The sequence below is a fragment of the Ipomoea nil genome, unplaced genomic scaffold (genome assembly GCF_001879475.1).
Source record: "Ipomoea nil cultivar Tokyo-kokei standard unplaced genomic scaffold, Asagao_1.1 scaffold3017, whole genome shotgun sequence".
Classification (NCBI taxonomy): Eukaryota; Viridiplantae; Streptophyta; class Magnoliopsida; order Solanales; family Convolvulaceae; genus Ipomoea; species Ipomoea nil.
In genome coordinates, this window is record NW_017619445.1 from 1 (window position 1) to 19,613 (window position 19,613).

The window sequence follows — 19,613 nt, forward strand, 5'->3', positions numbered from 1 at the left end:
AAGCTTTTTCTCTTCACGCTCCCAACTCAAATTGGTCTAGTTTGAGAATCAATATCTCATTCACCGATTATCCGTTTTGAGCGTACAATATATCAATCTCTTCGCCTCACTACGTAGAACCCGAATCCACTTTGAACCGACCCAAATCGAAACTGGACCACACTGATACTTTTACAACAAAATAGCCACTTAATATATTTTTTCCAGCATTATATGTTCGGCGGTTTCCTCCGATATAAATATTTCTAGACTTCCACTCTCAAACAAACTTAAAGACTTAAAACAAACTTGTAAATTGTTTATCTTACTTGGTAATCATGATCCATGACTCCGCAATATAAGCATTGATAATTTAGTAGGTCAATATGTTATTCGACTATTATCTTTTAAGATATGCATTGCAATTTAAACACTCAATATAAACTGTTTTCATTAATCAAATTATTAATTTTACGACCGTTTAATGTGTCTTTTTGTATTTTAAAAATATTGTATAATTTTAAAACACATGTTTATCAACAAATTTAATCAGTATATTATTCATAAAGCCATCTCTCATTCAATTGTGCAACTTGTAAATAAATTTTCAATAATTGTAGCCTCGATTGTAATACCAATATTATATAGGAATAATTACTTGCCCGTCTAGCTCAGTTCGTAGAGCGCAAGGCTCTTAACCTTGTGGTCCTGGGTTCGAGCCCCAGGGTGGGCGAATGCATAATTACTCCACCATTTTGGTGGCATGCCGCTCCTACAAAATAAGGGAATAGACCACGTGAAGTGTGTGACTAGTGATGGGGTTATAATAGGGTATCCCTACTTGTCCAATTGTGGGACATTTCGTTGGTAAAACCCAATAATAATCCCCTACGAAATAAAGGAATAGCACCACAAGAAGTGTGTGATTAGTGATGTGGTTATCCCTACAAAATAAGGGAATAGCACCACAAGAAGTGCTTGATTAGTGATGGGGTTATAATAGGGTATCCATACTTGTCCAACTGTCGGATATTTCGTGGGAAAAACCCATTAATAATCCTACAAAATAAGGGAATACCACCACATGAAGTGTGTGATTAGTGATGGGGTTATAATAGGGTATCCCTACATGAGTTCAAACCTTCATAGACTCAGATTGTGTTTTGATTTGCACACCCCTCCTACGCGAGAGAGAGAGCCTCTATGCTATACAAATCAAAGAGAGCCTCTATGCTATACAAATCAAAAAGCCTTAGAAGAGCTCTTGTACAAATAGTGGTGCAAATCCACTTCCCAAACCAATGTGAGACAAAAGCTACTCCAAAGCTTTTTCTCTTCATGCTCCCAACTCAAATTGGTCTAGTTTGAGAATCAATATCTCTTTCACCCATTATCCGTTTTGAGCGTACAATATATCAATCTCTTCGTCTCACTACGTAGAACCCGAATCCACTTTGAACCGACCCAAATCGAAACTGGACCACACTGATACTTTTACAACAAAATAGCCACTTAATATGCCATTTTAATATATTTTTTCCAGCATTATATGTTCGGCGGTTTCCTCCGATATAAATATTTCTATACTTCCACTCTCAAACAAACTTAAAGACTTAAAACAAACTTGTAAAGTGTTTATCTTACTAGGTAATCATGATCCATGACTCCGCAATATAAGCATTGATAATTTAGTAGGTCAATATGTTATTCGACTATTATCTTTTAAGATATGCATTGCAATTTAAACACTCAATATAAATTGTTTTCAGTAATAAAATTATTAATTTTGCCACAGTATAATGTGTCTTTTTGTATTTTAAAAATATTGTATAATTTTAAAACACATGTTTATCAACAAATTTAATCAGTATATGATTAATAAATCCATCTCTAATTCAATTGTGCAACTTGTAAATAAATTTTCAATAATTGTAGCCTCGATTGTAATACCAATATTAAATATTAACAACTACTTGCCCGTCTAGCTCAGTTGGTAGAGCGCAAGGCTCTTAACCTTGTGGTCCTGGGTTCGAGCCCCAGGGTGGGCGAATGCACAATTATTCCACCATTTTGGTGGCATGCCGCTCCTACAAAATAAAGGAATAGACCATGTAAAGTGTGTCTCTGTTGATGGGGTTATAATAGGATATCTCTACTTCTCCAATTCTGGGATATTTCGTTGGTAAAACCCAATAATAATCCCCTACAAAATAAGGGAATAGCACCACAAGAAGTGTGTGATTAGTGATGTTGTTATCCAACAAAATAAGGGAATAGCACCACAAAAAGTGCTTGATTAGTGATGGGGTTATAATAGGGTATCCATACTTGTCCAATTGTTGGATATTTCGTGGGAAAAATCCAATAATAATCCTACAGAATAAGGGAATACCACCACATGAAGTGTGTGTGATTAGTGATGGGGTTATAATAGGGTATCCCTACACGAGTTCAAACCTTCATAGACTCAGATTGGGTTTTTATTTGCACACCCCTCCTACGCGGGAGAGAGAGCCTCTATACTATACAAATCAAAAATCCTTAGAAGAGCTCTTGTACAAATAGTGGTGCAAATCCACTTCCCAAACCAATGTTGGACAAAAGCTACTCCCAAGCTTTTTCCCTTCACGTTTCCAACTCAAATTGGTCTACTTTCAGAATCAATATCTCATTCACCGATTATCCGTTTTGAGCGTACAATATATCAATCTCTTCGTCTCACTACGTAGAACCCGAATCCACTTTGAACCGACCCAAATCGAAACTGGACCACACTGATACTTTTACAAAAAAATAGCCACTTAATATGCCATTTTAATATATTTTTTCCAGCATTATATGTTCGGCGGTTTCCTCCGATATAAATATTTCTAGACTTCCACTCTCTAACAAACTTAAATACTAAAAACAAACTTTTAAATTGTTTATCTTACTAAGTAATCACGATCCATGACTCCGCAATATAAGCATTGATAATTTAGTAGGTCAATATGTTATTCGACTATTATCTTTTAAGATATGCATCGCAATTTAAACACTCAATATAAATTGTTTTCATTAATAAAATTATTAATTTTACAACAGTTTAATGTGTCTTTTTGTATTTTAAAAATATTGTATAATTTTAAAACGCATGTTTATCAACAAATTTAATCAGTATATTATTCATAAAGCCATCTCTCATTCAATTGTGTAACCTGTAAATAAATTTTCAATAATTGTAGCCTCGATTGTAATACCAATATTAAATATGAAAAACTTGCTCATCTAGCTCAGTTGGTAGAGCGCAAGGCTCTTAACCTTGTTATTATCCTGGGTTTGAGCCCCAGGGTGTGCAAATGCACAATTACTCCACCATTTTAGTGGCATGCCGCTCCTACAAAATAAAGGAATAGACCACGTGATGTGTGTGACTAGTGATGGGGTGGGTTATAATAGGGTATCCCTACTTGTCCAAGTGTGTGATTAGTGATGTGGTTATCCTACAAAATAAGGGAATATCACCACAAGAAGTGCTTGATTAGTGATGGGGTTGTATTAGGGTATTCATACTTGTCCAATTGTCGGATATTTCGTTGGAAAAAACCAATAATAATCCTACAAAATAAGGGAATACCCCCACATGAAGTGTGTAATTAGTGATGGGGTTATAATAGGGTATCCCTACACGAGTTCAAACTTTCATAGACTCAGATTGGGTTTTGATTTGCACACCCCTCCTACGCGAGAGAGAGAGCCTCTATGCTATACAAATCAATAAGCTTTAGAAGAGCTCATGTACAAATAGTGGTGCAAATCCACTTCCCAAACCATTGTGGGACAAAAGCTACTCTCCAGCTTTTTCCCTTCACGTTTCCAACTCAAATTGGTAGACTTTGAGAATCAATATCTTATTCACCGATTATCCGTTTTGAGCGTACAATATATCAATATCTTCGCCTCACTACGTAGAATCCGAATCCACTTTGAACCGACCCAAATCGAAACTGGACCACACTGATACTTTGACCACAAAATAGCCATTTAATATACAATTTTAATATATTTTTTCCAGAATTATATGTTTGGCGTTTTCCTCCGATATAAATATTTCTAGACTTCCACTCTTAAACAAACTTAAATACTAAAAACAAACTTGTAAATTGTCTATCTTACTAAGTAATCATGATCCACGACTCTGCAATATAAGCATTGATAATTTAGTAGGTCAATATGTTATTCGATTATTATCTTTTAAGATATGCATTGCAATTTAAACACCCAATATAAATTGTTTTCATTAATAAAATTATTAATTTTACAACAGTTTAATGTGTCTTTTTGTATTTTAAAAATATTGTATAATTTTAAAACGCATGTTTATCAACAAAATTAATCAGTATATTTTTCATAAAGCCATCTCTCATTCAATTATGTAACTTGTAAATAAATTTTCAATAATTTTAGCCTCGATTGTAATACCAATATTATATATGAACAATTACTTGCCCGTCTAGCTCAGTTGGTAGAGCGTAAGGCTCTTAACCTTGTGGTCCTGGGTTCGAGCCCCAGGGTGGGCGAATGCATAATTACTCCACCATTTTGGTGGCATGCCGCTCCTACAAAATAAGGGAATAGACCACGTGAAGTGTGTGACTAGTGATGGGGTTATAATAGGGTATCCCTACTTGTCCAATTGTGGGACATTTCGTTGGTAACACCCAATACTAATCCCCTACAAAATAAGGGAATAGCACCACAAGAAGTGTGTGATTAGTGATGTGGTTATCCCTACAAAATAAGGGAATAGCACCACAAGAAGTGCTTGATTAGTGATGGGGTTATAATAGGGTATCCATACTTGTCCTAAAAAATAAGGGAATACCACCACATGAAGTGTGTGATTAGTGATGGGGTTATAATAGAGTATCCCTACATGAGTTCTTTTTTTTTTTTTTTTGAATGCTACTGGCTCTATTACATTGTAGTATCTGTTCATATACTTTCTCAACCTACTGAAACACAAAGAACCAATAACGCCTCCACTGAGGCTCGAACTCATAATCTTCCAAATGGAAGTCCAACCCGGATACCATTAGACCACATAGTCCTGGAATCCCTACATGAGTTCAAACCTTCATAGACTCAGATTGGGTTTTGATTTGCACACCCCTCCTACGCGGGAGAGAGAGCCTCTATGCTATACAAATCAAAGAGAGCCTCTATGCTATACAAATCAAAGAGAGCCTCTATGCTATACAAATCAAAAAGCCTTAGAAGAGCTCTTGTACAAATAGTGGTGCAAATCCACTTCCAAAACCAATGCGAGACAAAAGCTACTCCAAAGCTTTTTCTCTTCATGCTCCCAACTCAAATTGGTCTAGTTTTAGAATCAATATCTCTTTCACAGATTATCCGTTTTGAGCGTACAATATATCAATCTCTTCGTCTCACTACGTAGAACCCGAATCCACTTTGAACCGACCCAAATCGAAACTGGACCACACTGATACTTTTACAACAAAATAGCAACTTAATATGCCATTTTAATAAATTTTTTCCAGCATTATATGTTCGGCGGTTTCCTCCGATATAAATATTTTTAGACTTCCACTCTCAAACAAACTTAAAGACTTAAAACAAACTTGTAAATTGTTTATCTTACTAGGTAATCATGATCCATGACTCCGCAATATAAGCATTGATAATTTAGTAGGTCAATATGTTATTCGACTATTATCTTTTAAGATATGCATTGCAATTTAAACACTCAATATAAATTGTTTTCAGTAATAAAATTATTAATTTTGCGACAGTTTAATGTGTCTTTTTGTATTTTAAAAATATTGTATAATTTTAAAACACATGTTTATCAACAAATTTAATCAGTATATTATTAATAAAGCCATCTCTCATTCAATTGTGCAACTTGTAAATAAATTTTCAATAACTGTAGCCTTGATTGTAATACCAATATTAAATATTAACAACTACTTGCCCGTCTAGCTCAGTTGGTAGAACACAAGGCTTTTAACGTTGTGGTCTTGGGTTCAAGCCCCAGGGTGGGCGAACGCACAATTATTCCACCATTTTGGTGGCATGCCGCTCCTACAAAATAAGGGAATAGACCATATGAAGTGTGTGACTAGTGATGGGGTTATAATAGGGTATCCCTACTTGTCCAATTGTGGGACATTTCGTTGGTAAAACCCAATAATAATCCCCTACAAAATAAGGGAATAGCACCACAAGAAGTGTGTGATTAGTGATGTTGTTATCCAACAAAATAAGGGAATAGCACCACAAAAAGTGCTTGATTAGTGATGGGGTTATAATAGGGTATCCATACTTGTCCAATTGTTGGATATTTCGTGGGAAAAATCCAATAATAATCCTACAGAATAAGGGAATACCACCACATGAAGTTTGTGTGATTAGTGATGGGGTTATAATAGGGTATCCCTACATGAGTTCAAACCTTCATAGACTCAGATTGGGTTTTTATTTGCACACCCCTCCTACGCGGGAGAGAGAGCCTCTATACTATACAAATCAAAAAGCCTTAGAAGAGCTCTTGTACAAATAGTGGTGCAAATCCACTTCCCGAACAAATGTTGGACAAAAGCTACTCCCAAGCTTTTTCCCTTCACGTTTCCAACTCAAATTGGTCTACTTTCAGAATCAATATCTCATTCACCGATTATCCGTTTTGAGCGTACAATATATCAATCTCTTCGTCTCACTACGTAGAACCCGAATCCACTTTGAACCGACCCAAATCGAAACTGGACCACACTGATACTTTTACAACAAAATAGCCACTTAATATGCCATTTTAATATATTTTTTCCAGCATTATATGTTCGGCGGTTTCCTCCGATATAAATATTTCTAGACTTCCACTCTCTAACAAACTTAAATACTAAAAACAAACTTTTAAATTGTTTATCTTACTAAGTAATCACGATCCATGACTCCGCAATATAAGCATTGATAATTTAGTAGGTCAATATGTTATTCGATTATTATCTTTTAAGATATGCATCGCAATTTAAACACTCAATATAAATTGTTTTCATTAATAAAATTATTAATTTTACAACAGTTTAATGTGTCTTTTTGTATTTTAAAAATATTGTATAATTTTAAAACGCATGTTTATCAACAAATTTAATCAGTATATTATTCATAAAGCCATCTCTCATTCAATTGTGTAACTTGTAAATAAATTTTCAATAATTGTAGCCTCGATTGTAATACCAATATTATATATGAATAATTACTTGGCCGTCTAGCTTAGTTGGTAGAGCGCAAGGCTCTTAACCTTGTGGTTCTGGGTTCGAGCCCCAGGGTGGGCGAATGCGTAATTACTCCACCATTTTGGTGGCATGCCGCTCCTACAAAATAAGGGAATAGACCACGTGAAGTGTGTGACTAGTGATGGGGTTATAATAGGGTATCCCTACTTGTCCAATTGTGGGACATTTCGTTGGTAAAACCCAATAATAATCCCCTACAAAATATGGGAATAGCACCAAAAGAAGTTGTGTGACTAGTGATGTGGTTATCCTACAAAATAAGGGAATAGCACCACAAGAAGTGTGTGATTAGTGATGTGGTTATAATAGGGTATCCATACTTGTCCAACTGTCGGATATTTCATGGGAAAAACCTATTAATAATCCAACAAAATAAGGGAATACCACCACATAAAGTGTGTGATTAGTGATGGGGTTATAATAGGGTATCCCTACATGAGTTCAAACCTTCACAGACTCAGATTGGGTTTTGATTTGCACACCCCTCCTACGCGGGAGAGAGAGCCTCTATGCTATACAAATCAAAGAGAGCCTCTTTGCTATACAAATCAAAAAGCCTTAGAAGAGCTCTTGTAAAAATAGTGGTGCAAATCCACTTCCCAAACCAATGTGGGACAAAAGCTACTCCCAAGCTTTTTCCCTTCACGTTTCCAACTCAAATTGGTCTACTTTCAGAATCAATATCTTATTCACCGATTATCCGTTTTGAGCGTACAATATATCAATCTCTTCGTCTCACTACGTAGAACCGGAATCCACTTTTAACCGACCCAAACCGAAACTGGACCACAATGATACTTTTACCACAAAATAGCCACTTAATATGCCATTTTAATATATTTTTTCCAGCATTATATGTTCGGCGGTTTCCTCCGATATAAATATTTCTAGACTTCCACTCTCAAACAAACTTAAAGACTTAAAACAAACTTGTAAATTGTTTATCTTACTTGGTAATCATGATCCATGACTCCGCAATATAAACATTGTTAATTTAGTAGGTCAATATGTTATTCGACTATTATCTTTTAAGATATGCATTGCAATTTAAACACTCAATATAAACTGTTTTCATTAATAAAATTATTAATTTTACGACCGTTTAATGTGTCTTTTTGTATTTTAAAAATATTGTATAATTTTAAAACACATGTTTATCAACAAATTTAATCAGTATATTATTCATAAAGCCATCTCTCATTCATTTGTGCAACTTGTAAATAAATTTTCAATAATTGTAGCCTCGATTGTAATACCAATATTATATAGGAATAATTACTTGCCCGTCTAGCTCAGTTCGTAGAGCGCAAGGCTCTTAACCTTGTGGTCCTGGGTTCGAGCCCCAGGGTGGGCGAATGCATAATTACTCCACCATTTTGGTGGCATGCCGCTCCTACAAAATAAGGGAATAGACCACGTGAAGTGTGTGACTAGTGATGGGGTTATAATAGGGTATCCCTACTTGTCCAATTGTGGGACATTTCGTTGGTAAAACCCAATAATAATCCCCTACAAAATAAGGGAATAGCACCACAGGAAGTGTGTGATTAGTGATGTGGTTATCCCTACAAAATAAGGGAATAGCACCACAAGATGTGCTTGATTAGTGATGGGGTTATAATAGGCTATCCATACTTGTCCAACTGTCGGATATTTCGTGGGAAAAACCCATTAATAATCCTACAAAATAAGGGAATACCACCACATGAAGTGTGTGATTAGTGATGGGGTTATAATAGGGTATCCCTACATGAGTTCAAACCTTCATAGACTCAGATTGGGTTTTGATTTGCACACCCCTCCTACGCGAAAGAGAGAGCCTCTATGCTATACAAATCAAAGAGAGCCTCTATGCTATACAAATCAAAAAGCCTTAGAAGAGCTCTTGTACAAATAGTGGTGCAAATCCACTTCCCAAACCAATGTGAGACAAAAGCTACTCCAAAGCTTTTTCTCTTCACGCTCCCAACTCAAATTGGTCTAGTTTGAGAATCAATATCTCTTTCACCCATTATCCGTTTTGAGCGTACAATATATCAATCTCTTCGTCTCACTACGTAGAACCCGAATCCACTTTGAACCGACCCAAATCGAAACTGGACCGCACTGATACTTTTACAACAAAATAGCCACTTAATATGCCATTTTAATATATTTTTTCCAGCATTATATGTTCGGCGGTTTCCTCCGATATAAATATTTCTAGACTTCCACTCTCAAACAAACTTAAAGACTTAAAACAAACTTGTAAAGTGTTTATCTTACTAGGTAATCATGATCCATGACTCCGCAATATAAGCATTGATAATTTAGTAGGTCAATATGTTATTCGACTATTATCTTTTAAGATATGCATTGCAATTTAAACACTCAATATAAATTGTTTTCAGTAATAAAATTATTAATTTTGCCACAGTTTAATGTGTCTTTTTGTATTTTAAAAATATTGTATAATTTTAAAACACATGTTTATCAACAAATTTAATCAGTATATGATTAATAAATCCATCTCTAATTCAATTGTGCAACTTGTAAATAAATTTTCATTAATTGTAGCCTCGATTGTAATACCAATATTAAATATTAACATCTCATTGCCCGTCTAGCTCAGTTGGTAGAGCGCAAGGCTCTTAACCTTGTGGTCCTGGGTTCGAGCCCCAGGGTGGGCGAATGCACAATTATTCCACCATTTTGGTGGCATGCCGCTCCTACAAAATAAGGGAATAGACCATGTAAAGTGTGTCTCTGTTGATGGGGTTATAATAGGATAACCCTACTTGTCCAATTCTGGGATATTTCGTTGGTAAAACCCAATAATAATCCCCTACAAAATAAGGGAATAGCACCACAAGAAGTGTGTGATTAGTGATGTTGTTATCCAACAAAATAAGGGAATAGCACCACAAAAAGTGCTTGATTAGTGATGGGGTTATAATAGGGTATCCATACTTGTCCAATTGTTGGATATTTCGTGGGAAAAATCCAATAATAATCCTACAGAATAAGGGAATACCACCACATGAAGTGTGTGTGATTAGTGATGGGGTTATAATAGGGTATCCCTACACGAGTTCAAACCTTCATAGACTCAGATTGGGTTTTTATTTGCACACCCCTCCTACGCGGGAGAGAGAGCCTCTATACTATACAAATCAAAAAGCCTTAGAAGAGCTCTTGTACAAATAGTGGTGCAAATCCACTTCCCAAACCAATGTTGGACAAAAGCTACTCCCAAGCTTTTTCCCTTCACGTTTCCAACTCAAATTGGTCTACTTTCAGAATCAATATCTCATTCACCGATTATCCGTTTTGAGCGTACAATATATCAATCTCTTCGTCTCACTACGTAGAACCCGAATCCACTTTGAACCGACCCAAATCGAAACTGGACCACACTGATACTTTTACAACAAAATAGCCACTTAATATGCCATTTTAATATATTTTTTCCAGCATTATATGTTCGGCGGTTTCCTCCGATATAAATATTTCTAGACTTCCACTCTCTAACAAACTTAAATACTAAAAACAAACTTTTAAATTGTTTATCTTACTAAGTAATCACGATCCATGACTCCGCAATATAAGCATTGATAATTTAGTAGGTCAATATGTTATTCGATTATTATCTTTTAAGATATGCATTGCAATTTAAACACTCAATATAAATTGTTTTCATTAATAAAATTATTAATTTTACGACAGTTTAATGTGTCTTTTTGTATTTTAAAAATATTGTATAATTTTAAAACGCATGTTTATCAACAAAATTAATCAGTATATTATTCATAAAGCCATCTCTCATTCAATTGTGTAACTTGTAAATAAATTTTCAATAATTGTAGCCTCGATTGTAATACCAATATTATATATGAATAATTACTTGGTCGTCTAGCTCAGTTGGTAGAGCGCAAGGCTCTTAACCTTGTGGTTCTGGGTTCGAGCCCCAGGGTGGGCGAATGCATAATTACTCCACCATTTTGGTGGCATGCCGCTCCTACAAAATAAGGGAATTGCACCACAGGGTATCCCTACTTGTCCAATTGTGGGACATTTCGTTGGTAACACCCAATAATAATCCCCTACAAAATAAGGGAATTGCACCAAAAGAAGTGTGTGATTAGTGATGTGGTTATCCTACAAAATAAGGGAATAGCACCACAAGAAGTGTGTGATTAGTGATGTGGTTATAATAGGGTATCCATACTTGTCCAACTGTCGGATATTTCATGGGAAAAACCTATTAATAATCCAACAAAATAAGGGAATACCACCACATAAAGTGTGTGATTAGTGATGGGGTTATAATAGGGTATCCCTACATGAGTTCAAACCTTCACAGACTCAGATTGGGTTTTGATTTGCACACCCCTCCTACGCGGGAGAGAGAGCCTCTATGCTATACAAATCAAGAAGCCTTAGAAGAGTTCTTGTACAAATAGTGGTGCAAATCCACTTCCCAAACTAATGTGGGACAAAAGCTACTCCCATGCTTTTTCTCTTCACGTTTCCAACTCAAATTGGTCTACTTTGAGAATCAATATCTCATTCACCGATTATCCCTTTTGAGCGTACAATATATTAATCTCTTCGTCTCACTACGTAGAACCGGAATCCACTTTGAACCGACCCAAACCAAAACTGGACCACACTGATACTTTTACCACAAAATAGCCACTTAATATGCCATTTTAATATATTTTTTCCAGCAATATATGTTCGGCGGTTTCCTCCGATATAAATATTTCTAGACTTCCACTCTCAAACAAACTTAAATACTAAAAACAAACTTTTAAATTGTTTATCTTACTAAGTAATCATGATCCATGACTCCGCAATATAAGCATTGATAATTTAGTTGGTCAATATGTTGTTCGATTATTATCTTTTAAGATATGCATTGCAATTTAAACACTCAATATAAATTGTTATCATTAATAAAATTATTAATTTTACGACCGTTTAATGTGTCTTTTTGTATTTTAAAAATATTGTATAATTTTAAAACACATGTTTATCAACAAATTTAATCAGTATATTATTCATAAAGCTATCTCTCATTCAATTGTGTAACTTGTAAATAAATTTTCAATAATTGTAGCCTCGATTGTAATACCAATATTATATATGAATAATTACTTGCCCGTCTAGCTCAGTTGGTAGAGCGCAAGGCTCTTAACCTTGTGGTCCTGGGTTCGAGCCCCAGGGTGGGCGAATGCATAATTACTCCACCATTTTGGTGGCATGCCGCTCCTACAAAATAAGGGAATAGACCATGTGAAGTGTGTGACTAGTGATGGGGTTATAATAGGGTATCCCTACTTGTCCAATTGTGGGACATTTCGTTGGTAACACCCAATAATAATCCCCTACAAAATAAGGGAATAGCACCACAAGAAGTGTGTGATTAGTGATGTGGTTATCCCTACAAAATAAGGGAATAGCACGACAAGAAGTGCTTGATTAGTGATGGGGTTATAATAGGGTATCCATACTTGTCCTACTGTCGGATATTTCGTGGGAAAATCCCATTAATAATCCTACAAAATAAGGGAATACCACCACATGAAGTGTGTGATTAGTGATGGGGTTATAATAGAGTATCCCTACATGAGTTCAAACCTTCATAGACTCAGATTGGGTTTTGATTTGCACACCCCTCCTACGCGGGAGAGAGAGGCTCTATGCTATACAAATCAAAGAGAGCCTCTATGCTATACAAATCAAAAAGCCTTAGAAGAGCTCTTGTACAAATAGTGGTGCAAATCCACTTCCCAAACCAATGTGAGACAAATGCTACTCCAAAGCTTTTTCTCTTCACGCTCCCAACTCAAATTGGTCTAGTTTTAGAATCAATATCTCTTTCACCGATTATCCGTTTTGAGCGTACAATATATCAATCTCTTCGTCTCACTACGTAGAACCCGAATCCACTTTGAACCGACCCAAATCGAGACTGGACCACACTGATACTTTTACAACAAAATAGCAACTTAATATGCCATTTTAATATATTTTTTCCAGCATTATATGTTCGGCGGTTTCCTCCGATATAAATATTTCTAGACTTCCACTCTCAAACAAACTTAAAGACTTAAAACAAACTTGTAAATTGTTTATCTTACTAGGTAATCATGATCCATGACTCCGCAATATAAGCATTGATAATTTAGTAGGTCAATATGTTATTCGACTATTATCTTTTAAGATATGCATTGCAATTTAAACACTCAATATAAATTGTTTTCAGTAATAAAATTATTAATTTTGCGACAGTTTAATGTGTCTTTTTGTATTTTAAAAATATTGTATAATTTTAAAACACATGTTTATCAACAAATTTAATCAGTATATTATTAATAAAGCCATCTCTCATTCAATTGTGCAACTTGTAAATAAATTTTCAATAACTGTAGCCTTGATTGTAATACCAATATTAAATATTAACAACTACTTGCCCGTCTAGCTCAGTTGGTAGAGCACAAGGCGTTTAACCTTGTGGTCTTGGGTTCAAGCCCCAGGGTGGGCGAATGCACAATTATTCCACCATTTTGGTGGCATGCCGCTCCTAAAAAATAAGGGAATAGACCATATAAAGTGTGTCTCTATTGATGGGGTTATAATAGGGTATCCCTTCTTGTCCAATTCTGGGACATTTCGTTGGTAAAACCCAATAATAATCTCCTACAAAATAAGGGAATAGCACCACAAGAAGTGTGTGATGAGTGATGTTGTTATCCTACAAAATAAGGGAATAGCACCACAAAAAGTGCTTGATTAGTGATGGGGTTATAATAGGTTATCCATACTTGTCCAATTGTTGGATATTTCGTGGGAAAAATCCAATAATAATCCTACAAAATAAGGGAATACCACCACATGAAGTGTGTGATAAGTGATGAGGTTATAATAGGGTATCCCTACACGAGTTCAAACTTTCATAGACTCAGATTGGGTTTTTATTTGCACACCCCTCCAACGCGGGAGAGAGAGCCTCTATGCTATACAAATCATAAAGTCTTAGAAGAACTCTTGTACAAATAGTGGTGTAAATCCACTTCCCAATCCAATGTGGGACAAAAGCTACTCCCAAGCTTTTTCCCTTCACGTTTCCAACTCAAATTGGTCTACTTTGAGAATCAATATCTCATTCACCGATTATCCGTTTTGAGCGTACAATATATCAATCTCTTCGTCTTACTACGTAGAACCCGAATCCACTTTGAACCGACCCAAATCGAAACTGGACCACACAGATACTTTTACCACAAAATAGCCACATAATATGCCATTTAATATATTTTTTTCCAGCATTATATGTTCGGCGGTTTCCTCCGATATAAATATTTCTAGACTTCCACTCTCAAAAAAACTTAAATACTTAAAACAAACTTGTAAATTGTTTATCTTACTAGGTAATCATGATCCATGACTCCGCAATATAAGCATTGATAATTTAGTAGGTCAATATGTTATTCGACTATTATCTTTTAAGATATGCATTGCAATTTAAACACTCAATATAAATTGTTTTCAGTAATAAAATTATTAATTTTGCGACAGTTTAATGTGTCTTTTTGTATTTTAAAAATATTGTATAATTTTAAAACACATGTTTATCAACAAATTTGATCAGTATATTATTAATAAAGCCATCTCTCATTCAATTGTGCAACTTGCAAATAAATTTTCAATAACTGTAGCCTTGATTGTAATACCAATATTAAATATTAACAACTACTTTCCTGTCTAGCTCAGTTGGTAGAGCACAAGGCGTTTAACCTTGTGGTCTTGGGTTCAAGCCCCAGGGTGGGCGAATGCACAATTATTCCACCATTTCGGTGGCATGCCGCTCCTAAAAAATAAGGGAATAGACCATATAAAGTGTGTCTCTATTGATGGGGTTATAATAGGGTATCCCTTCTTGTCCAATTCTGGGACATTTCGTTGGTAAAACCCAATAATAATCTCCTACAAAATAAGGGAATAGCACCACAAGAAGTGTGTGATGAGTGATGTTGTTATCCTACAAAACAAGGGAATAGCACCACAAAAAGTGCTTGATTAGTGATGGGGTTATAATAGGGTATCCATACTTGTCCAATTGTTGGATATTTCGTGGGAAAAATCCAATAATAATCCTACAAAATAAGGGAATACCACCACATGAAGTGTGTGATTAGTGATGGGGTATCCCTACACGAGTTCAAACCTTCACAGACTCAGATTGGGTTTTTATTTGCACACCCCTCCAACGCGGGATAGAGAGCCTCTATGCTATACAAATCATAAAGTTTTAGAAGAGCTCTTTTACAAATAGTGGTGTAAATCCACTTCCCAATCCAATGTGGGACAAAAGCTACTCCCAAGCTTTTTCCCGTCACGTTTCCAACTCAAATTGGTCTACTTTGAGAATCAATATCTCATTCACCGATTATCCGTTTTGAGCGTACAATATATCAATCTCTTCGTCTTACTACGTAGAACCCGAATCCACTTTGAACCGACCCAAATCGAAACTGGACCACACAGATACTTTTACCACAAAATAGCCACTTAATATGCCATTTAATATATTTTTTTCCAGCATTATATGTTCGGCGGTTTCCTCCGATATAAATATTTCTAGACTTCCACTCTCAAAAAAACTTAAATACTAAAAACAAACTTGTAAATTGTTTATCTTACTAAGTAATCATGATCCACGACTCCGCAATATAAGCATTGATAATTTAGTAGGTCAATATGTTATTCGACTATTATCTTTTAAGATATGCATTGCAATTTAAACACTCAATATAAATTGTGTTCATTAATAAAATTATTAATTTTACGACAGTTTAATGTGTCTTTTTGTATTTTAAAAATATTGTATAATTTTAAAATACATGTTTATCGACAAATTTAATCAGTATATTACTCATAAAGCCATCTCTCATTCAATTGTGTAACCTGTAAATAAATTTTCAATAATTGTAGCCTCGATTGTAATACCAATATTAAATATGAAAAACTTGCTCGTCTAGCTCAGTTGGTAGAGCGCAAGGCTCTTAACCTTGTTATTAGGGTTTGAGCCCCAGGGAGTGCAAATGCACAATTACTCCACCATTTTGGTAGCATGCTGCTCCTACAAAATAAAGGAATAGACCACGTGATGTGTGTGACTAGTGATGGGGTTGGTTATAATAGGGTATCCCTACTTGTCCAAGTGTGTGATTAGTGATGTGATTATCCTACAAAAAAAGGGAATATCACCACAAGAAGTGCTTGATTAGTGATGGGGTTGTAATAGGGTATTCATACTTGTCCAATTGTCGGATATTTCATTGGAAAAAACCAATAATAATCCTACAAAATAAGGGAATACCACCACATGAAGTGTGTAATTAGTGATGGGGTTATAATAGGGTATCCCTACACGAGTTCAAACTTTCATAGACTCAGATTGGGTTTTGATTTGCACACCCCTCCTACGCGAGAGAGAGAGCCTCTATGCTATACAAATCAATAAGCCTTAGAAGAGCTCATGTACAAATAATGGTGCAAATCCACTTCCCAACCCTTTGTGGGACAAAATCTACTCCCAAGCTTTTTCCCTTCACGTTTCCAACTCAAATTGGTAGACTTTGAGAATCAATATCTCATTCACCGATTATCCGTTTTGAGCGTACAATATATCAATCTCTTCGCCTCACTACGTAGAATCCGAATCCACTTTGAACCGACCCAAATCGAAACTGGACCACACTGGTACTTTGACCACAAAATAGCCACTTAATATGCAATTTTAATATATTTTTTCCAGCATTATATGTTTGGCGTTTTCCTCCGATATAAATATTTCTAGACTTCCACTCTCAAACAAACTTAAATACTAAAAACAAACTTGTAAATTGTCTATCGTACTAAGTAATCATGATCCATGACTCTGCAATATAAGCATTGATAATTTAGTAGGTCAATATGTTATTCGACTATTATCTTTTAAGATATGCATTGCAATTTAAACACTCAATATAAATTGTTTTCATTAATAAAATTATTAATTTTACGACAGTTTAATGTATCTTTTTGTATTTTAAAAATATTGTATAATTTTAAAACACATGTTTATCAACAAATTTAATCATTATATTCATAAAGCCATCTCTCATTCATTTGTGCAACTTGTAAATAAATTTTCAATAATTTTAGCCTCGATTATAATACCAATATTAAATATGAACAACTACTTGCCCGTTTAGCTCAGTTGGTAAAGCGCAAGGCTTTTAACCTTGTGGTCCTGGGTTTGAGCCCTAGGGTGGGCTAATGCACAATTACTCTACCATTTTGGTGGCATGCCGCTCCTACAAAATAAGGGAATAGACCATGTAAAGTGTGTTTCTATTGATGGGGTTATAATAGGGTATCATTACTTGTCCAATTGTGGGACATTTCGTTGGTAAAACCCAATAATAATCCCCTTCGAAATAAGGGATTAGCACCACAAGAAGTGTGTGATTAGTGATGTGGTTATCCTACAAAATATGGGAATAGCACCACAAGAAGTGCTTGATTAGTGATGGGGTTATAATAGAGTATCCATACTTGTCCAATTGTCAGATATTTTGTTGGAAAAATCCAATAATACCACCACATGAAGTGTGTGATATGGGAATACCACCACATGAAGTGTGTGATTAGTGATGGGGTTATAATAGGGTATCCCTACACAAGTTCAAACCTTCATAGACTCGGATTGGGTTTTGATTTGCACACCCCTCCTACGCAGGAGAGAGAGCCTCTATGCTATACAAATCAAGAAGCCTTAGAAGAGCTCTTGTACAAATAGTGGTGCAAATCCACTTCCCAAACTAATGTGGGACAAAAGCTACTCCCATGCTTTTTCTCTTCACGTTTCCAACTCAAATTGATCTACTTTGAGATTCAATATCTCATTCACCGATTATCCCTTTTGAGCGTACAATATATCAATCTCTTCGTCTCACTACGTAGAACCCGAATCCACTTTGAACCGACCCAATTCGAAACTGGACCACACTGATACTTTTACCACAAAATAGCCACTTAATATGTCATTTTTATATATTTTTTCCAGCATTATATGTTCGGCGGTTTCCTCCGATATAAATATTTCTAGACTTTCACTCTCAAACAAACTTAAATACTAAAAAAAACTTGTAAATTGTTTATCTTACTAAGTAATCATGATCCATGACTCCGCAATATAAGCATTGATAATTTAGTAGGTCAATATGTTATTCGACTATTATCTTTTTTTTTGTCCCAAAAGAGGTAAGGTGAAAGTCTAGAGGGGGGGGGGGGTGAATAGACTTTCAAACTTTTTCGCACAGCACAACAATTGCTAAGCCAGAGATAAATCAAACCTCTTAACTAGATTGTTAGAGTTTGGTGCACATCGGAAATAAATAAACATAAAGTGTGTGTGAGATTGTGTGAGCAGTATATCGCGTGTAGAGCGAATATGTAAAGAGCGGTAAGTAAAGAAAGCAGTAAAGAACACAAGACAATTATAGTGGTTCGCGAGGTGGTGTAATCCTCCTACTCCACTTGCTCTTATCTCCAAGAGCAATTCACTATATCTACCACTTCTTGGTTCCAAAATACAATGAATTTCCATGATCTAGTGCTTTGATCACAAAGCCCACACTAATCACGCCCAGTGACACCACACTGCTGCTTCGGGTTTCACGTCGCCGCGCTACTATCCCAGGATTTCACGACTCCGTGTTACTTTTCCCCCGTCTTCCACACTCCGGTAGAAACGTATCCCGTGATCTGGTGCTTTGATCACCAAGCCCACACCAATCACGCCCAGTGCCTCCGACACTGCTGCTTCGGATCTCACAGCTCCGTGTGACAATCTAGGATTTCACAGCTCCGTGCTACTTTCCTCCTTTATCTTGTTTTGCTCCAAAACAAGTGTTGTCTTGCTTCCAACTTCTGAGACTCTGTAGATGATCTTCAATGATGCGCAGGTCTCTTTGATGAAGATAAACACTATGGAATGATTTGTCCTGATAGCTCTGAGTGTTTTCTCTCTTTGAATATATCAAGTAAAGCACTTGATATTTTTGCTCTGCTTTGCTCTGTTTAATAACTCTTAGAATATTTCTCTTTTGAAGCTCTCTGAGTTCTTTTTCTTTTCTCACTTCTCACTTGAAGATTTTTGGTATGCTCTGCACCAAATGAGATTTTTGCTCTATGCTCTTTTAAGCTTAATTGCTCTATTCGATCCCTTTGATGGATTCGAATTTTCTCAACTGCTCTTATCTCTTTTCAAGTTCGTGTTATGCTCTCCTGCCTCTAAGTCTT

At 35.6% G+C, this 19,613-nt stretch overlaps 9 non-coding genes across 9 annotated transcripts; all 9 read left to right on the top strand.

The window, feature by feature from the left end:
• The first annotated feature begins 639 nt into the window (after window positions 1-639).
• TRNAK-CUU lies at window positions 640-712 on the top strand. Its single transcript has one exon. It is a non-coding gene; the product is annotated as a tRNA-Lys (tRNA).
• Window positions 713-1,954: 1,242 nt separating this feature from the next.
• Window positions 1,955-2,027, top strand: TRNAK-CUU. Its single transcript has one exon. It is a non-coding gene; the product is annotated as a tRNA-Lys (tRNA).
• Window positions 2,028-4,465: 2,438 nt separating this feature from the next.
• TRNAK-CUU lies at window positions 4,466-4,538 on the top strand. The gene has a single exon. It is a non-coding gene; the product is annotated as a tRNA-Lys (tRNA).
• Window positions 4,539-7,243: 2,705 nt separating this feature from the next.
• TRNAK-CUU lies at window positions 7,244-7,316 on the top strand. The gene has a single exon. It is a non-coding gene; the product is annotated as a tRNA-Lys (tRNA).
• A 1,242-nt stretch (window positions 7,317-8,558) lies between these two features.
• On the top strand, window positions 8,559-8,631 carry TRNAK-CUU. The gene has a single exon. It is a non-coding gene; the product is annotated as a tRNA-Lys (tRNA).
• A 1,242-nt stretch (window positions 8,632-9,873) lies between these two features.
• On the top strand, window positions 9,874-9,946 carry TRNAK-CUU. Its single transcript has one exon. It is a non-coding gene; the product is annotated as a tRNA-Lys (tRNA).
• Window positions 9,947-11,162: 1,216 nt separating this feature from the next.
• TRNAK-CUU lies at window positions 11,163-11,235 on the top strand. Its single transcript has one exon. It is a non-coding gene; the product is annotated as a tRNA-Lys (tRNA).
• A 1,183-nt stretch (window positions 11,236-12,418) lies between these two features.
• Window positions 12,419-12,491, top strand: TRNAK-CUU. The gene has a single exon. It is a non-coding gene; the product is annotated as a tRNA-Lys (tRNA).
• A 1,242-nt stretch (window positions 12,492-13,733) lies between these two features.
• TRNAK-UUU lies at window positions 13,734-13,806 on the top strand. The gene has a single exon. It is a non-coding gene; the product is annotated as a tRNA-Lys (tRNA).
• The last annotated feature ends 5,807 nt before the right edge of the window (window positions 13,807-19,613 follow it).